The 13,712-nt window shown below is 55.3% G+C and overlaps 20 non-coding genes across 20 annotated transcripts; 13 read left to right on the plus strand and 7 right to left on the minus strand.

Annotated features, from left to right (window-relative positions):
- Positions 1-63: 63 nt before the first annotated feature.
- Positions 64-136, plus strand: trnav-aac (transfer RNA valine (anticodon AAC)). The gene has a single exon. It is a non-coding gene; the product is annotated as a tRNA-Val (tRNA).
- Positions 137-710: 574 nt separating this feature from the next.
- On the minus strand, positions 711-782 carry trnah-gug (transfer RNA histidin (anticodon GUG)). The gene has a single exon. It is a non-coding gene; the product is annotated as a tRNA-His (tRNA).
- Positions 783-1,476: 694 nt separating this feature from the next.
- On the plus strand, positions 1,477-1,549 carry trnav-cac (transfer RNA valine (anticodon CAC)). Its single transcript has one exon. It is a non-coding gene; the product is annotated as a tRNA-Val (tRNA).
- A 621-nt stretch (positions 1,550-2,170) lies between these two features.
- Positions 2,171-2,242, minus strand: trnad-guc (transfer RNA aspartic acid (anticodon GUC)). The gene has a single exon. It is a non-coding gene; the product is annotated as a tRNA-Asp (tRNA).
- Positions 2,243-3,266: 1,024 nt separating this feature from the next.
- trnaf-gaa (transfer RNA phenylalanine (anticodon GAA)) lies at positions 3,267-3,339 on the plus strand. Its single transcript has one exon. It is a non-coding gene; the product is annotated as a tRNA-Phe (tRNA).
- A 109-nt stretch (positions 3,340-3,448) lies between these two features.
- Positions 3,449-3,521, plus strand: trnav-aac (transfer RNA valine (anticodon AAC)). Its single transcript has one exon. It is a non-coding gene; the product is annotated as a tRNA-Val (tRNA).
- Positions 3,522-4,095: 574 nt separating this feature from the next.
- On the minus strand, positions 4,096-4,167 carry trnah-gug (transfer RNA histidin (anticodon GUG)). Its single transcript has one exon. It is a non-coding gene; the product is annotated as a tRNA-His (tRNA).
- Positions 4,168-4,861: 694 nt separating this feature from the next.
- Positions 4,862-4,934, plus strand: trnav-cac (transfer RNA valine (anticodon CAC)). Its single transcript has one exon. It is a non-coding gene; the product is annotated as a tRNA-Val (tRNA).
- Positions 4,935-5,555: 621 nt separating this feature from the next.
- trnad-guc (transfer RNA aspartic acid (anticodon GUC)) lies at positions 5,556-5,627 on the minus strand. The gene has a single exon. It is a non-coding gene; the product is annotated as a tRNA-Asp (tRNA).
- A 1,024-nt stretch (positions 5,628-6,651) lies between these two features.
- On the plus strand, positions 6,652-6,724 carry trnaf-gaa (transfer RNA phenylalanine (anticodon GAA)). The gene has a single exon. It is a non-coding gene; the product is annotated as a tRNA-Phe (tRNA).
- A 109-nt stretch (positions 6,725-6,833) lies between these two features.
- On the plus strand, positions 6,834-6,906 carry trnav-aac (transfer RNA valine (anticodon AAC)). Its single transcript has one exon. It is a non-coding gene; the product is annotated as a tRNA-Val (tRNA).
- A 574-nt stretch (positions 6,907-7,480) lies between these two features.
- trnah-gug (transfer RNA histidin (anticodon GUG)) lies at positions 7,481-7,552 on the minus strand. The gene has a single exon. It is a non-coding gene; the product is annotated as a tRNA-His (tRNA).
- Positions 7,553-8,246: 694 nt separating this feature from the next.
- trnav-cac (transfer RNA valine (anticodon CAC)) lies at positions 8,247-8,319 on the plus strand. Its single transcript has one exon. It is a non-coding gene; the product is annotated as a tRNA-Val (tRNA).
- A 1,717-nt stretch (positions 8,320-10,036) lies between these two features.
- On the plus strand, positions 10,037-10,109 carry trnaf-gaa (transfer RNA phenylalanine (anticodon GAA)). Its single transcript has one exon. It is a non-coding gene; the product is annotated as a tRNA-Phe (tRNA).
- A 109-nt stretch (positions 10,110-10,218) lies between these two features.
- On the plus strand, positions 10,219-10,291 carry trnav-aac (transfer RNA valine (anticodon AAC)). Its single transcript has one exon. It is a non-coding gene; the product is annotated as a tRNA-Val (tRNA).
- Positions 10,292-10,865: 574 nt separating this feature from the next.
- On the minus strand, positions 10,866-10,937 carry trnah-gug (transfer RNA histidin (anticodon GUG)). Its single transcript has one exon. It is a non-coding gene; the product is annotated as a tRNA-His (tRNA).
- Positions 10,938-11,631: 694 nt separating this feature from the next.
- Positions 11,632-11,704, plus strand: trnav-cac (transfer RNA valine (anticodon CAC)). The gene has a single exon. It is a non-coding gene; the product is annotated as a tRNA-Val (tRNA).
- Positions 11,705-12,325: 621 nt separating this feature from the next.
- On the minus strand, positions 12,326-12,397 carry trnad-guc (transfer RNA aspartic acid (anticodon GUC)). Its single transcript has one exon. It is a non-coding gene; the product is annotated as a tRNA-Asp (tRNA).
- Positions 12,398-13,421: 1,024 nt separating this feature from the next.
- Positions 13,422-13,494, plus strand: trnaf-gaa (transfer RNA phenylalanine (anticodon GAA)). The gene has a single exon. It is a non-coding gene; the product is annotated as a tRNA-Phe (tRNA).
- Positions 13,495-13,603: 109 nt separating this feature from the next.
- trnav-aac (transfer RNA valine (anticodon AAC)) lies at positions 13,604-13,676 on the plus strand. Its single transcript has one exon. It is a non-coding gene; the product is annotated as a tRNA-Val (tRNA).
- Positions 13,677-13,712: the final 36 nt, after the last annotated feature.

Raw genomic sequence — 13,712 nt, forward strand, 5'->3', positions numbered from 1 at the left:
TAAAGTGACGCGTCCCTTTCTCAGCCCGAAACGCAAGCGAGACACCAGCAGCAGTCCCTACAGGTTTCCGTAGTGTAGCGGCTATCACGTTCGCCTAACACGCGAAAGGTCCCCGGTTCGAGACCGGGCGGAAACAGCCTTGTTTTGCACGCTCCTGTACTTCACAGAGGTCTTGAGCGACCGGTCATTTGTTCCCAATGTATTTCCGGTGCCTTCGTGCACTCTTGTACCAAACGCACGTTCCTTCTGTACGCGGAGCCGATCATTTGCAATTGGGCTGTGCCGACAGACCAGGTCGAGCTCTGTCGGCTCAAAAGCAGCGCAGGACCTGCAAGAACAACAGAAAGATTAGCATCCAGCGGGGGCCTCTTAGTGAGCCCAAGAGCTCATCAAGAATCGGCTCCAGCAACAGGGCTGGGCGCATTGTTCCATTCTCCGCCCACTCTCGGTGTAAACAAGTCCCTCCTGGTCTCTGCTTGAAATGCACTTTCCTGCGTTTGCTTTGGTGTAACTGGCTTCCCCTGCATGGGCGAATGTGAAGAAGATCCTTAGTAAGTCATTGAAGAAAACCGAGAAGAGGTCGGAGTGGCCTCTGTCGTTCATCAACGATCCAGTCAGGCAGTACTCCTCTGTAAAGCGCCGTTCGTTCACGTCGATTGGCTTTTTTTTGCCTTCATTCGTGCGAGTAGTAAAAGCAGACGCCCCTATTCTGCCGTGACCCGGATTCGAACCGGGGTTGTTGCGGCCACAACGCAAAGTACTGACCACTATACGATCACAGCGAGTTACCGAGACACACGCGGCAGGGCGGAAAGGGCTGTGCTCTCGTCGTGTGACATAATTCGGAAAAGTCCTGACGTTGCATTTCAACTGAGCCCCAGTATACATCGACCCTTCGACACTCTGAGTGACAACTCTCTTGCGTGTTTTCTCATATTTATGTAGTTTGCTTGCTTGATGCCGTGAACAGCATGGTTGTTCGCTGCCATATAGTCTAGCGGTTAGGGTTCCTGGTTTTCACCCAGGCGGTTCGACTCGGTTTTGCCTCCTGCTTTCCAAAAGATCAGCACCGTGTACGAAAGAGCCGCATTAAAACTACTCGAACGTGCAAAACGTGCGAGAAGAGGGGGCGCTTGTTTCCAACCGAAACTTCTCGCGTGTGAGACGAGCTGATCATCGCTGTGGGAGGGTTACTCTGGTAGACAGGGCTGACCTTCGGCAATAGGATTTATAGTCTCCAAGATGATATTTGCACTTTCTGGAGAGGCGATTTTCTCCACTTCAGTAGCCCGATTTCGTCGATTGCGTGGAGAGGGCTGTAGAATGTGGCGCCGCCTTTCCTGCTCCGTCCATGACAGGCGTGCTGGTCTCTGGAGAGAGAGCACGGTCCATCAGCGCACTCCAATAAAGGCACTGGAAGCAGCTAAATCGCATTGGCGAAGCTCAGCGCTGGGCCGCTGGGCACGTCTTACCACCGTTTCCGTAGTGTAGTGGTTATCACGTTCGCCTCACACGCGAAAGGTCCCCGGTTCGAAACCGGGCGGAAACAGACATCTTTTGTCGCCAGGCACAAAAGGGGATTGGGGATTCGCCTAGCGCTGTGATCGAACAGACCCACTGGACCCACCTCTTAGTGTGGCGGGATCTGCACAGTGCATGTCACAGCGCATCCTGCTTTCACTTCAAGGCGCGTCCTGATGCACCCCAGTCTCCCGCGTGACAGGTGGGGACAGGTGACAGGTCCTATACTAACGAGGAAGACATCGCTCTCTCCGACCCCCGGCATCGTGTCCCGACCCACCGTGCTGGAAGCCGACGCGTGCTGTGATTCCTTTACGGAGCAGAAATGACAACCGAGGAGCCGAGAGATCATTTCAGCATTTCGCGTCTGAACGGAAAACACAAACGACCAACTCGGAATGACTTGCCTTTGACGCTTCTCAAAGCGTTCTTTGTGCATCGAACAGACCCACTCACCTCTTAGTGTGGCGGGATCTGCACAGTGCATGTCGCAGCGCTTCCTGCTTTCACTTCAATGTGCTTCCTGATGTCGAGTCGACTGCCGTGCGGAGGCTCTGAAAGCGAGAGCAATGAAAAGGTGCACGACGCTGTGAAAGAAAACAGAGAAGTGAAAGGCAGTCATTTCTCTAAGGAGGTGAAAGAAAAGCTACTCCCCGTCGGGGAATCGAACCCCGGTCTCCCGCGTGACAGGCGGGGATACTTGCCACTATACTAACGAGGAAGACATCGCTCTCTCCAACCCCCGGCATCGTGTCCCGACCCAGCATGCTGGAAGCCGACGCGTGCTGTGATCCCTTTACGGAGCAGAAATGACAACCGAGGAGCCGAGAGATCATGTCAGCATTTCGCGTCTGAACGGAAAACACAAACGACCAACTCGGAATGACTTGCCTTTGACGCTTTTCAAAGTGTTCTTTGTGCACGACGACTGCGCCGCCTAGCAGATACAAAGGGGTTGTACAACTTTGAACTAGCAAATGGAAGAGGGCTAAGCCCCCTCTCTTTTAGCCCAGGTTCGATCTGTCTCCCAGAATCACCAGGGCGCACACACACACACACCCGTGCCGTTGAAGTGCTCTGCTTCATTTCTAAGTGCAACTCAACATTCACTCCTACCCCGAGTGCAGAAAAGACAGCATCCACAGCAACAACAGCTCAGGTCTCTGCACAGGAGCTAAGCTGCCCTCATCTCCTCTGCTCTGCGGCTCCTGCGGAGTGGAGTCCTGCCTGGAGCCGTGTTTGCAGGCGGCGGCTCCCCGCGCCCTGTCTGGGCGTCGTGTCCAAGAGCTCCTGGGAGGAAGAGCGAGCCCTCCCACTCGGGGGCTTTTCCACGGTCTGTGTGAGGAGGGGCGGGTGTGTCCAGTAGCTTATCGAGCGGAAGCCTGGGGCGGCGGAGAGCTGTGATCGTGCAGACCTTGAGGTGTCACCTCTTTGTCTGCTTTCCCGCCCCCCCTCCGCCCAAGCTCTGCTCCAAAGTAGCCCGGCAACCCCTCACACCTGCACGTGTCACAACCTAAGGTGCGGTCATGAGACACCCATGGCGTGTCGTTCTGTTCTTGCTAATTGTTTCCTGCCCGTCGCAGGCAGGAGTCCATGCGAGGAAGATGCGCTGGACAGAGCTCAGAGGGCGCAGCTGGGTGGCTTTCCTTCTGAGTGACGTTCCTGCAACACTCTCCCGCTGCTCTTGGTGCGCTCATGCCACAACACAGGAAGGCTGGAGCAGGTGGCTGTGGGCTTTGCGCACTGCCGAAATAGCTCAGTTGGGAGAGCGTTAGACTGAAGATCTAAAGGTCCCTGGTTCGATCCCGGGTTTCGGCATTTTGTTTCATCGCGCCCTTTGTTCCTCTCTCCAGCGCCACCTGCCTAAAGTGACGCGTCCCTTTCTCAGCCCGAAACGCAAGCGAGACACCAGCAGCAGTCCCTACAGGTTTCCGTAGTGTAGCGGCTATCACGTTCGCCTAACACGCGAAAGGTCCCCGGTTCGAGACCGGGCGGAAACAGCCTTGTTTTGCACGCTCCTGTACTTCACAGAGGTCTTGAGCGACCGGTCATTTGTTCCCAATGTATTTCCGGTGCCTTCGTGCACTCTTGTACCAAACGCACGTTCCTTCTGTACGCGGAGCCGATCATTTGCAATTGGGCTGTGCCGACAGACCAGGTCGAGCTCTGTCGGCTCAAAAGCAGCGCAGGACCTGCAAGAACAACAGAAAGATTAGCATCCAGCGGGGGCCTCTTAGTGAGCCCAAGAGCTCATCAAGAATCGGCTCCAGCAACAGGGCTGGGCGCATTGTTCCATTCTCCGCCCACTCTCGGTGTAAACAAGTCCCTCCTGGTCTCTGCTTGAAATGCACTTTCCTGCGTTTGCTTTGGTGTAACTGGCTTCCCCTGCATGGGCGAATGTGAAGAAGATCCTTAGTAAGTCATTGAAGAAAACCGAGAAGAGGTCGGAGTGGCCTCTGTCGTTCATCAACGATCCAGTCAGGCAGTACTCCTCTGTAAAGCGCCGTTCGTTCACGTCGATTGGCTTTTTTTTGCCTTCATTCGTGCGAGTAGTAAAAGCAGACGCCCCTATTCTGCCGTGACCCGGATTCGAACCGGGGTTGTTGCGGCCACAACGCAAAGTACTGACCACTATACGATCACAGCGAGTTACCGAGACACACGCGGCAGGGCGGAAAGGGCTGTGCTCTCGTCGTGTGACATAATTCGGAAAAGTCCTGACGTTGCATTTCAACTGAGCCCCAGTATACATCGACCCTTCGACACTCTGAGTGACAACTCTCTTGCGTGTTTTCTCATATTTATGTAGTTTGCTTGCTTGATGCCGTGAACAGCATGGTTGTTCGCTGCCATATAGTCTAGCGGTTAGGGTTCCTGGTTTTCACCCAGGCGGTTCGACTCGGTTTTGCCTCCTGCTTTCCAAAAGATCAGCACCGTGTACGAAAGAGCCGCATTAAAACTACTCGAACGTGCAAAACGTGCGAGAAGAGGGGGCGCTTGTTTCCAACCGAAACTTCTCGCGTGTGAGACGAGCTGATCATCGCTGTGGGAGGGTTACTCTGGTAGACAGGGCTGACCTTCGGCAATAGGATTTATAGTCTCCAAGATGATATTTGCACTTTCTGGAGAGGCGATTTTCTCCACTTCAGTAGCCCGATTTCGTCGATTGCGTGGAGAGGGCTGTAGAATGTGGCGCCGCCTTTCCTGCTCCGTCCATGACAGGCGTGCTGGTCTCTGGAGAGAGAGCACGGTCCATCAGCGCACTCCAATAAAGGCACTGGAAGCAGCTAAATCGCATTGGCGAAGCTCAGCGCTGGGCCGCTGGGCACGTCTTACCACCGTTTCCGTAGTGTAGTGGTTATCACGTTCGCCTCACACGCGAAAGGTCCCCGGTTCGAAACCGGGCGGAAACAGACATCTTTTGTCGCCAGGCACAAAAGGGGATTGGGGATTCGCCTAGCGCTGTGATCGAACAGACCCACTGGACCCACCTCTTAGTGTGGCGGGATCTGCACAGTGCATGTCACAGCGCATCCTGCTTTCACTTCAAGGCGCGTCCTGATGCACCCCAGTCTCCCGCGTGACAGGTGGGGACAGGTGACAGGTCCTATACTAACGAGGAAGACATCGCTCTCTCCGACCCCCGGCATCGTGTCCCGACCCACCGTGCTGGAAGCCGACGCGTGCTGTGATTCCTTTACGGAGCAGAAATGACAACCGAGGAGCCGAGAGATCATTTCAGCATTTCGCGTCTGAACGGAAAACACAAACGACCAACTCGGAATGACTTGCCTTTGACGCTTCTCAAAGCGTTCTTTGTGCATCGAACAGACCCACTCACCTCTTAGTGTGGCGGGATCTGCACAGTGCATGTCGCAGCGCTTCCTGCTTTCACTTCAATGTGCTTCCTGATGTCGAGTCGACTGCCGTGCGGAGGCTCTGAAAGCGAGAGCAATGAAAAGGTGCACGACGCTGTGAAAGAAAACAGAGAAGTGAAAGGCAGTCATTTCTCTAAGGAGGTGAAAGAAAAGCTACTCCCCGTCGGGGAATCGAACCCCGGTCTCCCGCGTGACAGGCGGGGATACTTGCCACTATACTAACGAGGAAGACATCGCTCTCTCCAACCCCCGGCATCGTGTCCCGACCCAGCATGCTGGAAGCCGACGCGTGCTGTGATCCCTTTACGGAGCAGAAATGACAACCGAGGAGCCGAGAGATCATGTCAGCATTTCGCGTCTGAACGGAAAACACAAACGACCAACTCGGAATGACTTGCCTTTGACGCTTTTCAAAGTGTTCTTTGTGCACGACGACTGCGCCGCCTAGCAGATACAAAGGGGTTGTACAACTTTGAACTAGCAAATGGAAGAGGGCTAAGCCCCCTCTCTTTTAGCCCAGGTTCGATCTGTCTCCCAGAATCACCAGGGCGCACACACACACACACCCGTGCCGTTGAAGTGCTCTGCTTCATTTCTAAGTGCAACTCAACATTCACTCCTACCCCGAGTGCAGAAAAGACAGCATCCACAGCAACAACAGCTCAGGTCTCTGCACAGGAGCTAAGCTGCCCTCATCTCCTCTGCTCTGCGGCTCCTGCGGAGTGGAGTCCTGCCTGGAGCCGTGTTTGCAGGCGGCGGCTCCCCGCGCCCTGTCTGGGCGTCGTGTCCAAGAGCTCCTGGGAGGAAGAGCGAGCCCTCCCACTCGGGGGCTTTTCCACGGTCTGTGTGAGGAGGGGCGGGTGTGTCCAGTAGCTTATCGAGCGGAAGCCTGGGGCGGCGGAGAGCTGTGATCGTGCAGACCTTGAGGTGTCACCTCTTTGTCTGCTTTCCCGCCCCCCCTCCGCCCAAGCTCTGCTCCAAAGTAGCCCGGCAACCCCTCACACCTGCACGTGTCACAACCTAAGGTGCGGTCATGAGACACCCATGGCGTGTCGTTCTGTTCTTGCTAATTGTTTCCTGCCCGTCGCAGGCAGGAGTCCATGCGAGGAAGATGCGCTGGACAGAGCTCAGAGGGCGCAGCTGGGTGGCTTTCCTTCTGAGTGACGTTCCTGCAACACTCTCCCGCTGCTCTTGGTGCGCTCATGCCACAACACAGGAAGGCTGGAGCAGGTGGCTGTGGGCTTTGCGCACTGCCGAAATAGCTCAGTTGGGAGAGCGTTAGACTGAAGATCTAAAGGTCCCTGGTTCGATCCCGGGTTTCGGCATTTTGTTTCATCGCGCCCTTTGTTCCTCTCTCCAGCGCCACCTGCCTAAAGTGACGCGTCCCTTTCTCAGCCCGAAACGCAAGCGAGACACCAGCAGCAGTCCCTACAGGTTTCCGTAGTGTAGCGGCTATCACGTTCGCCTAACACGCGAAAGGTCCCCGGTTCGAGACCGGGCGGAAACAGCCTCGTTTTGCACGCTCCTGTACTTCACAGAGGTCTTGAGCGACCGGTCATTTGTTCCCAATGTATTTCCGGTGCCTTCGTGCACTCTTGTACCAAACGCACGTTCCTTCTGTATGCGGAGCCGATCATTTGCAATTGGGCTGTGCCGACAGACCAGGTCGAGCTCTGTCGGCTCAAAAGCAGCGCAGGACCTGCAAGAACAACAGAAAGATTAGCATCCAGCGGGGGCCTCTTAGTGAGCCCAAGAGCTCATCAAGAATCGGCTCCAGCAACAGGGCTGGGCGCATTGTTCCATTCTCCGCCCACTCTCGGTGTAAACAAGTCCCTCCTGGTCTCTGCTTGAAATGCACTTTCCTGCGTTTGCTTTGGTGTAACTGGCTTCCCCTGCATGGGCGAATGTGAAGAAGATCCTTAGTAAGTCATTGAAGAAAACCGAGAAGAGGTCGGAGTGGCCTCTGTCGTTCATCAACGATCCAGGCAGGCAGTACTCCTCTGTAAAGAGCCGTTCGTTCACGTCGATTGGCTTTTTTTTGCCTTCATTCGTGCGAGTAGTAAAAGCAGACGCCCCTATTCTGCCGTGACCCGGATTCGAACCGGGGTTGTTGCGGCCACAACGCAAAGTACTGACCACTATACGATCACAGCGAGTTACCGAGACACACGCGGCAGGGCGGAAAGGGCTGTGCTCTCTTCGTGTGACATAATTCGGAAAAGTCCTGACGTTGCATTTCAACTGAGCCCCAGTATACATCGACCCTTCGACACTCTGAGTGACAACTCTCTTGCGTGTTTTCTCATATTTATGTAGTTTGCTTGCTTGATGCCGTGAACAGCATGGTTGTTCGCTGCCATATAGTCTAGCGGTTAGGGTTCCTGGTTTTCACCCAGGCGGTTCGACTCGGTTTTGCCTCCTGCTTTCCAAAAGATCAGCACCGTGTACGAAAGAGCCGCATTAAAACTACTCGAACGTGCAAAACGTGCGAGAAGAGGGGGCGCTTGTTTCCAACCGAAACTTCTCGCGTGTGAGACGAGCTGATCATCGCTGTGGGAGGGTTACTCTGGTAGACAGGGCTGACCTTCGGCAATAGGATTTATAGTCTCCAAGATGATATTTGCACTTTCTGGAGAGGCGATTTTCTCCACTTCAGTAGCCCGATTTCGTCGATTGCGTGGAGAGGGCTGTAGAATGTGGCGCCGCCTTTCCTGCTCCGTCCATGACAGGCGTGCTGGTCTCTGGAGAGAGAGCACGGTCCATCAGCGCACTCCAATAAAGGCACTGGAAGCAGCTAAATCGCATTGGCGAAGCTCAGCGCTGGGCCGCTGGGCACGTCTTACCACCGTTTCCGTAGTGTAGTGGTTATCACGTTCGCCTCACACGCGAAAGGTCCCCGGTTCGAAACCGGGCGGAAACAGACATCTTTTGTCGCCAGGCACAAAAGGGGATTGGGGATTCGCCTAGCGCTGTGATCGAACAGACCCACTGGACCCACCTCTTAGTGTGGCGGGATCTGCACAGTGCATGTCACAGCGCATCCTGCTTTCACTTCAAGGCGCGTCCTGATGCACCCCAGTCTCCCGCGTGACAGGTGGGGACAGGTGACAGGTCCTATACTAACGAGGAAGACATCGCTCTCTCCGACCCCCGGCATCGTGTCCCGACCCACCGTGCTGGAAGCCGACGCGTGCTGTGATTCCTTTACGGAGCAGAAATGACAACCGAGGAGCCGAGAGATCATTTCAGCATTTCGCGTCTGAACGGAAAACACAAACGACCAACTCGGAATGACTTGCCTTTGACGCTTCTCAAAGCGTTCTTTGTGCATCGAACAGACCCACTCACCTCTTAGTGTGGCGGGATCTGCACAGTGCATGTCGCAGCGCTTCCTGCTTTCACTTCAATGTGCTTCCTGATGTCGAGTCGACTGCCGTGCGGAGGCTCTGAAAGCGAGAGCAATGAAAAGGTGCACGACGCTGTGAAAGAAAACAGAGAAGTGAAAGGCAGTCATTTCTCTAAGGAGGTGAAAGAAAAGCTACACCCCGTCGGGGAATCGAACCCCGGTCTCCCGCGTGACAGGCGGGGATACTTGCCACTATACTAACGAGGAAGACATCGCTCTCTCCAACCCCCGGCATCGTGTCCCGACCCAGCATGCTGGAAGCCGACGCGTGCTGTGATCCCTTTACGGAGCAGAAATGACAACCGAGGAGCCGAGAGATCATGTCAGCATTTCGCGTCTGAACGGAAAACACAAACGACCAACTCGGAATGACTTGCCTTTGACGCTTTTCAAAGTGTTCTTTGTGCACGACGACTGCGCCGCCTAGCAGATACAAAGGGGTTGTACAACTTTGAACTAGCAAATGGAAGAGGGCTAAGCCCCCTCTCTTTTAGCCCAGGTTCGATCTGTCTCCCAGAATCACCAGGGCGCACACACACACACACCCGTGCCGTTGAAGTGCTCTGCTTCATTTCTAAGTGCAACTCAACATTCACTCCTACCCCGAGTGCAGAAAAGACAGCATCCACAGCAACAACAGCTCAGGTCTCTGCACAGGAGCTAAGCTGCCCTCATCTCCTCTGCTCTGCGGCTCCTGCGGAGTGGAGTCCTGCCTGGAGCCGTGTTTGCAGGCGGCGGCTCCCCGCGCCCTGTCTGGGCGTCGTGTCCAAGAGCTCCTGGGAGGAAGAGCGAGCCCTCCCACTCGGGGGCTTTTCCACGGTCTGTGTGAGGAGGGGCGGGTGTGTCCAGTAGCTTATCGAGCGGAAGCCTGGGGCGGCGGAGAGCTGTGATCGTGCAGACCTTGAGGTGTCACCTCTTTGTCTGCTTTCCCGCCCCCCCTCCGCCCAAGCTCTGCTCCAAAGTAGCCCGGCAACCCCTCACACCTGCACGTGTCACAACCTAAGGTGCGGTCATGAGACACCCATGGCGTGTCGTTCTGTTCTTGCTAATTGTTTCCTGCCCGTCGCAGGCAGGAGTCCATGCGAGGAAGATGCGCTGGACAGAGCTCAGAGGGCGCAGCTGGGTGGCTTTCCTTCTGAGTGACGTTCCTGCAACACTCTCCCGCTGCTCTTGGTGCGCTCATGCCACAACACAGGAAGGCTGGAGCAGGTGGCTGTGGGCTTTGCGCACTGCCGAAATAGCTCAGTTGGGAGAGCGTTAGACTGAAGATCTAAAGGTCCCTGGTTCGATCCCGGGTTTCGGCATTTTGTTTCATCGCGCCCTTTGTTCCTCTCTCCAGCGCCACCTGCCTAAAGTGACGCGTCCCTTTCTCAGCCCGAAACGCAAGCGAGACACCAGCAGCAGTCCCTACAGGTTTCCGTAGTGTAGCGGCTATCACGTTCGCCTAACACGCGAAAGGTCCCCGGTTCGAGACCGGGCGGAAACAGCCTCGTTTTGCACGCTCCTGTACTTCACAGAGGTCTTGAGCGACCGGTCATTTGTTCCCAATGTATTTCCGGTGCCTTCGTGCACTCTTGTACCAAACGCACGTTCCTTCTGTACGCGGAGCCGATCATTTGCAATTGGGCTGTGCCGACAGACCAGGTCGAGCTCTGTCGGCTCAATAGCAGCGCAGGACCTGCAAGAACAACAGAAAGATTAGCATCCAGCGGGGGCCTCTTAGTGAGCCCAAGAGCTCATCAAGAATCGGCTCCAGCAACAGGGCTGGGCGCATTGTTCCATTCTCCGCCCACTCTCGGTGTAAACAAGTCCCTCCTGGTCTCTGCTTGAAATGCACTTTCCTGCGTTTGCTTTGGTGTAACTGGCTTCCCCTGCATGGGCGAATGTGAAGAAGATCCTTAGTAAGTCATTGAAGAAAACCGAGAAGAGGTCGGAGTGGCCTCTGTCGTTCATCAACGATCCAGTCAGGCAGTACTCCTCTGTAAAGCGCCGTTCGTTCACGTCGATTGGCTTTTTTTTGCCTTCATTCGTGCGAGTAGTAAAAGCAGACGCCCCTATTCTGCCGTGACCCGGATTCGAACCGGGGTTGTTGCGGCCACAACGCAAAGTACTGACCACTATACGATCACAGCGAGTTACCGAGACACACGCGGCAGGGCGGAAAGGGCTGTGCTCTCTTCGTGTGACATAATTCGGAAAAGTCCTGACGTTGCATTTCAACTGAGCCCCAGTATACATCGACCCTTCGACACTCTGAGTGACAACTCTCTTGCGTGTTTTCTCATATTTATGTAGTTTGCTTGCTTGATGCCGTGAACAGCATGGTTGTTCGCTGCCATATAGTCTAGCGGTTAGGGTTCCTGGTTTTCACCCAGGCGGTTCGACTCGGTTTTGCCTCCTGCTTTCCAAAAGATCAGCACCGTGTACGAAAGAGCCGCATTAAAACTACTCGAACGTGCAAAACGTGCGAGAAGAGGGGGCGCTTGTTTCCAACCGAAACTTCTCGCGTGTGAGACGAGCTGATCATCGCTGTGGGAGGGTTACTCTGGTAGACAGGGCTGACCTTCGGCAATAGGATTTATAGTCTCCAAGATGATATTTGCACTTTCTGGAGAGGCGATTTTCTCCACTTCAGTAGCCCGATTTCGTCGATTGCGTGGAGAGGGCTGTAGAATGTGGCGCCGCCTTTCCTGCTCCGTCCATGACAGGCGTGCTGGTCTCTGGAGAGAGAGCACGGTCCATCAGCGCACTCCAATAAAGGCACTGGAAGCAGCTAAATCGCATTGGCGAAGCTCAGCGCTGGGCCGCTGGGCACGTCTTACCACCGTTTCCGTAGTGTAGTGGTTATCACGTTCGCCTCACACGCGAAAGGTCCCCGGTTCGAAACCGGGCGGAAACAGACATCTTTTGTCGCCAGGCACAAAAGGGGATTGGGGATTCGCCTAGCGCTGTGACCGAACAGACCCACTGGACCCACCTCTTAGTGTGGCGGGATCTGCACAGTGCATGTCACAGCGCATCCTGCTTTCACTTCAAGGCGCGTCCTGATGCACCCCAGTCTCCCGCGTGACAGGTGGGGACAGGTGACAGGTCCTATACTAACGAGGAAGACATCGCTCTCTCCGACCCCCGGCATCGTGTCCCGACCCACCGTGCTGGAAGCCGACGCGTGCTGTGATTCCTTTACGGAGCAGAAATGACAACCGAGGAGCCGAGAGATCATTTCAGCATTTCGCGTCTGAACGGAAAACACAAACGACCAACTCGGAATGACTTGCCTTTGACGCTTCTCAAAGCGTTCTTTGTGCATCGAACAGACCCACTCACCTCTTAGTGTGGCGGGATCTGCACAGTGCATGTCGCAGCGCTTCCTGCTTTCACTTCAATGTGCTTCCTGATGTCGAGTCGACTGCCGTGCGGAGGCTCTGAAAGCGAGAGCAATGAAAAGGTGCACGACGCTGTGAAAGAAAACAGAGAAGTGAAAGGCAGTCATTTCTCTAAGGAGGTGAAAGAAAAGCTACTCCCCGTCGGGGAATCGAACCCCGGTCTCCCGCGTGACAGGCGGGGATACTTGCCACTATACTAACGAGGAAGACATCGCTCTCTCCAACCCCCGGCATCGTGTCCCGACCCAGCATGCTGGAAGCCGACGCGTGCTGTGATCCCTTTACGGAGCAGAAATGACAACCGAGGAGCCGAGAGATCATGTCAGCATTTCGCGTCTGAACGGAAAACACAAACGACCAACTCGGAATGACTTGCCTTTGACGCTTTTCAAAGTGTTCTTTGTGCACGACGACTGCGCCGCCTAGCAGATACAAAGGGGTTGTACAACTTTGAACTAGCAAATGGAAGAGGGCTAAGCCCCCTCTCTTTTAGCCCAGGTTCGATCTGTCTCCCAGAATCACCAGGGCGCACACACACACACACCCGTGCCGTTGAAGTGCTCTGCTTCATTTCTAAGTGCAACTCAACATTCACTCCTACCCCGAGTGCAGAAAAGACAGCATCCACAGCAACAACAGCTCAGGTCTCTGCACAGGAGCTAAGCTGCCCTCATCTCCTCTGCTCTGCGGCTCCTGCGGAGTGGAGTCCTGCCTGGAGCCGTGTTTGCAGGCGGCGGCTCCCCGCGCCCTGTCTGGGCGTCGTGTCCAAGAGCTCCTGGGAGGAAGAGCGAGCCCTCCCACTCGGGGGCTTTTCCACGGTCTGTGTGAGGAGGGGCGGGTGTGTCCAGTAGCTTATCGAGCGGAAGCCTGGGGCGGCGGAGAGCTGTGATCGTGCAGACCTTGAGGTGTCACCTCTTTGTCTGCTTTCCCGCCCCCCCTCCGCCCAAGCTCTGCTCCAAAGTAGCCCGGCAACCCCTCACACCTGCACGTGTCACAACCTAAGGTGCGGTCATGAGACACCCATGGCGTGTCGTTCTGTTCTTGCTAATTGTTTCCTGCCCGTCGCAGGCAGGAGTCCATGCGAGGAAGATGCGCTGGACAGAGCTCAGAGGGCGCAGCTGGGTGGCTTTCCTTCTGAGTGACGTTCCTGCAACACTCTCCCGCTGCTCTTGGTGCGCTCATGCCACAACACAGGAAGGCTGGAGCAGGTGGCTGTGGGCTTTGCGCACTGCCGAAATAGCTCAGTTGGGAGAGCGTTAGACTGAAGATCTAAAGGTCCCTGGTTCGATCCCGGGTTTCGGCATTTTGTTTCATCGCGCCCTTTGTTCCTCTCTCCAGCGCCACCTGCCTAAAGTGACGCGTCCCTTTCTCAGCCCGAAACGCAAGCGAGACACCAGCAGCAGTCCCTACAGGTTTCCGTAGTGTAGCGGCTATCACGTTCGCCTAACACGCGAAAGGTCCCCGGTTCGAGACCGGGCGGAAACAGCCTCGTTTTGCACGCTCCTGTACTTCACAGAGGTC

Source organism: Lepisosteus oculatus, chromosome 14, assembly GCF_040954835.1.
Source record: "Lepisosteus oculatus isolate fLepOcu1 chromosome 14, fLepOcu1.hap2, whole genome shotgun sequence".
NCBI lineage: Eukaryota > Metazoa > Chordata > Actinopteri > Semionotiformes > Lepisosteidae > Lepisosteus > Lepisosteus oculatus.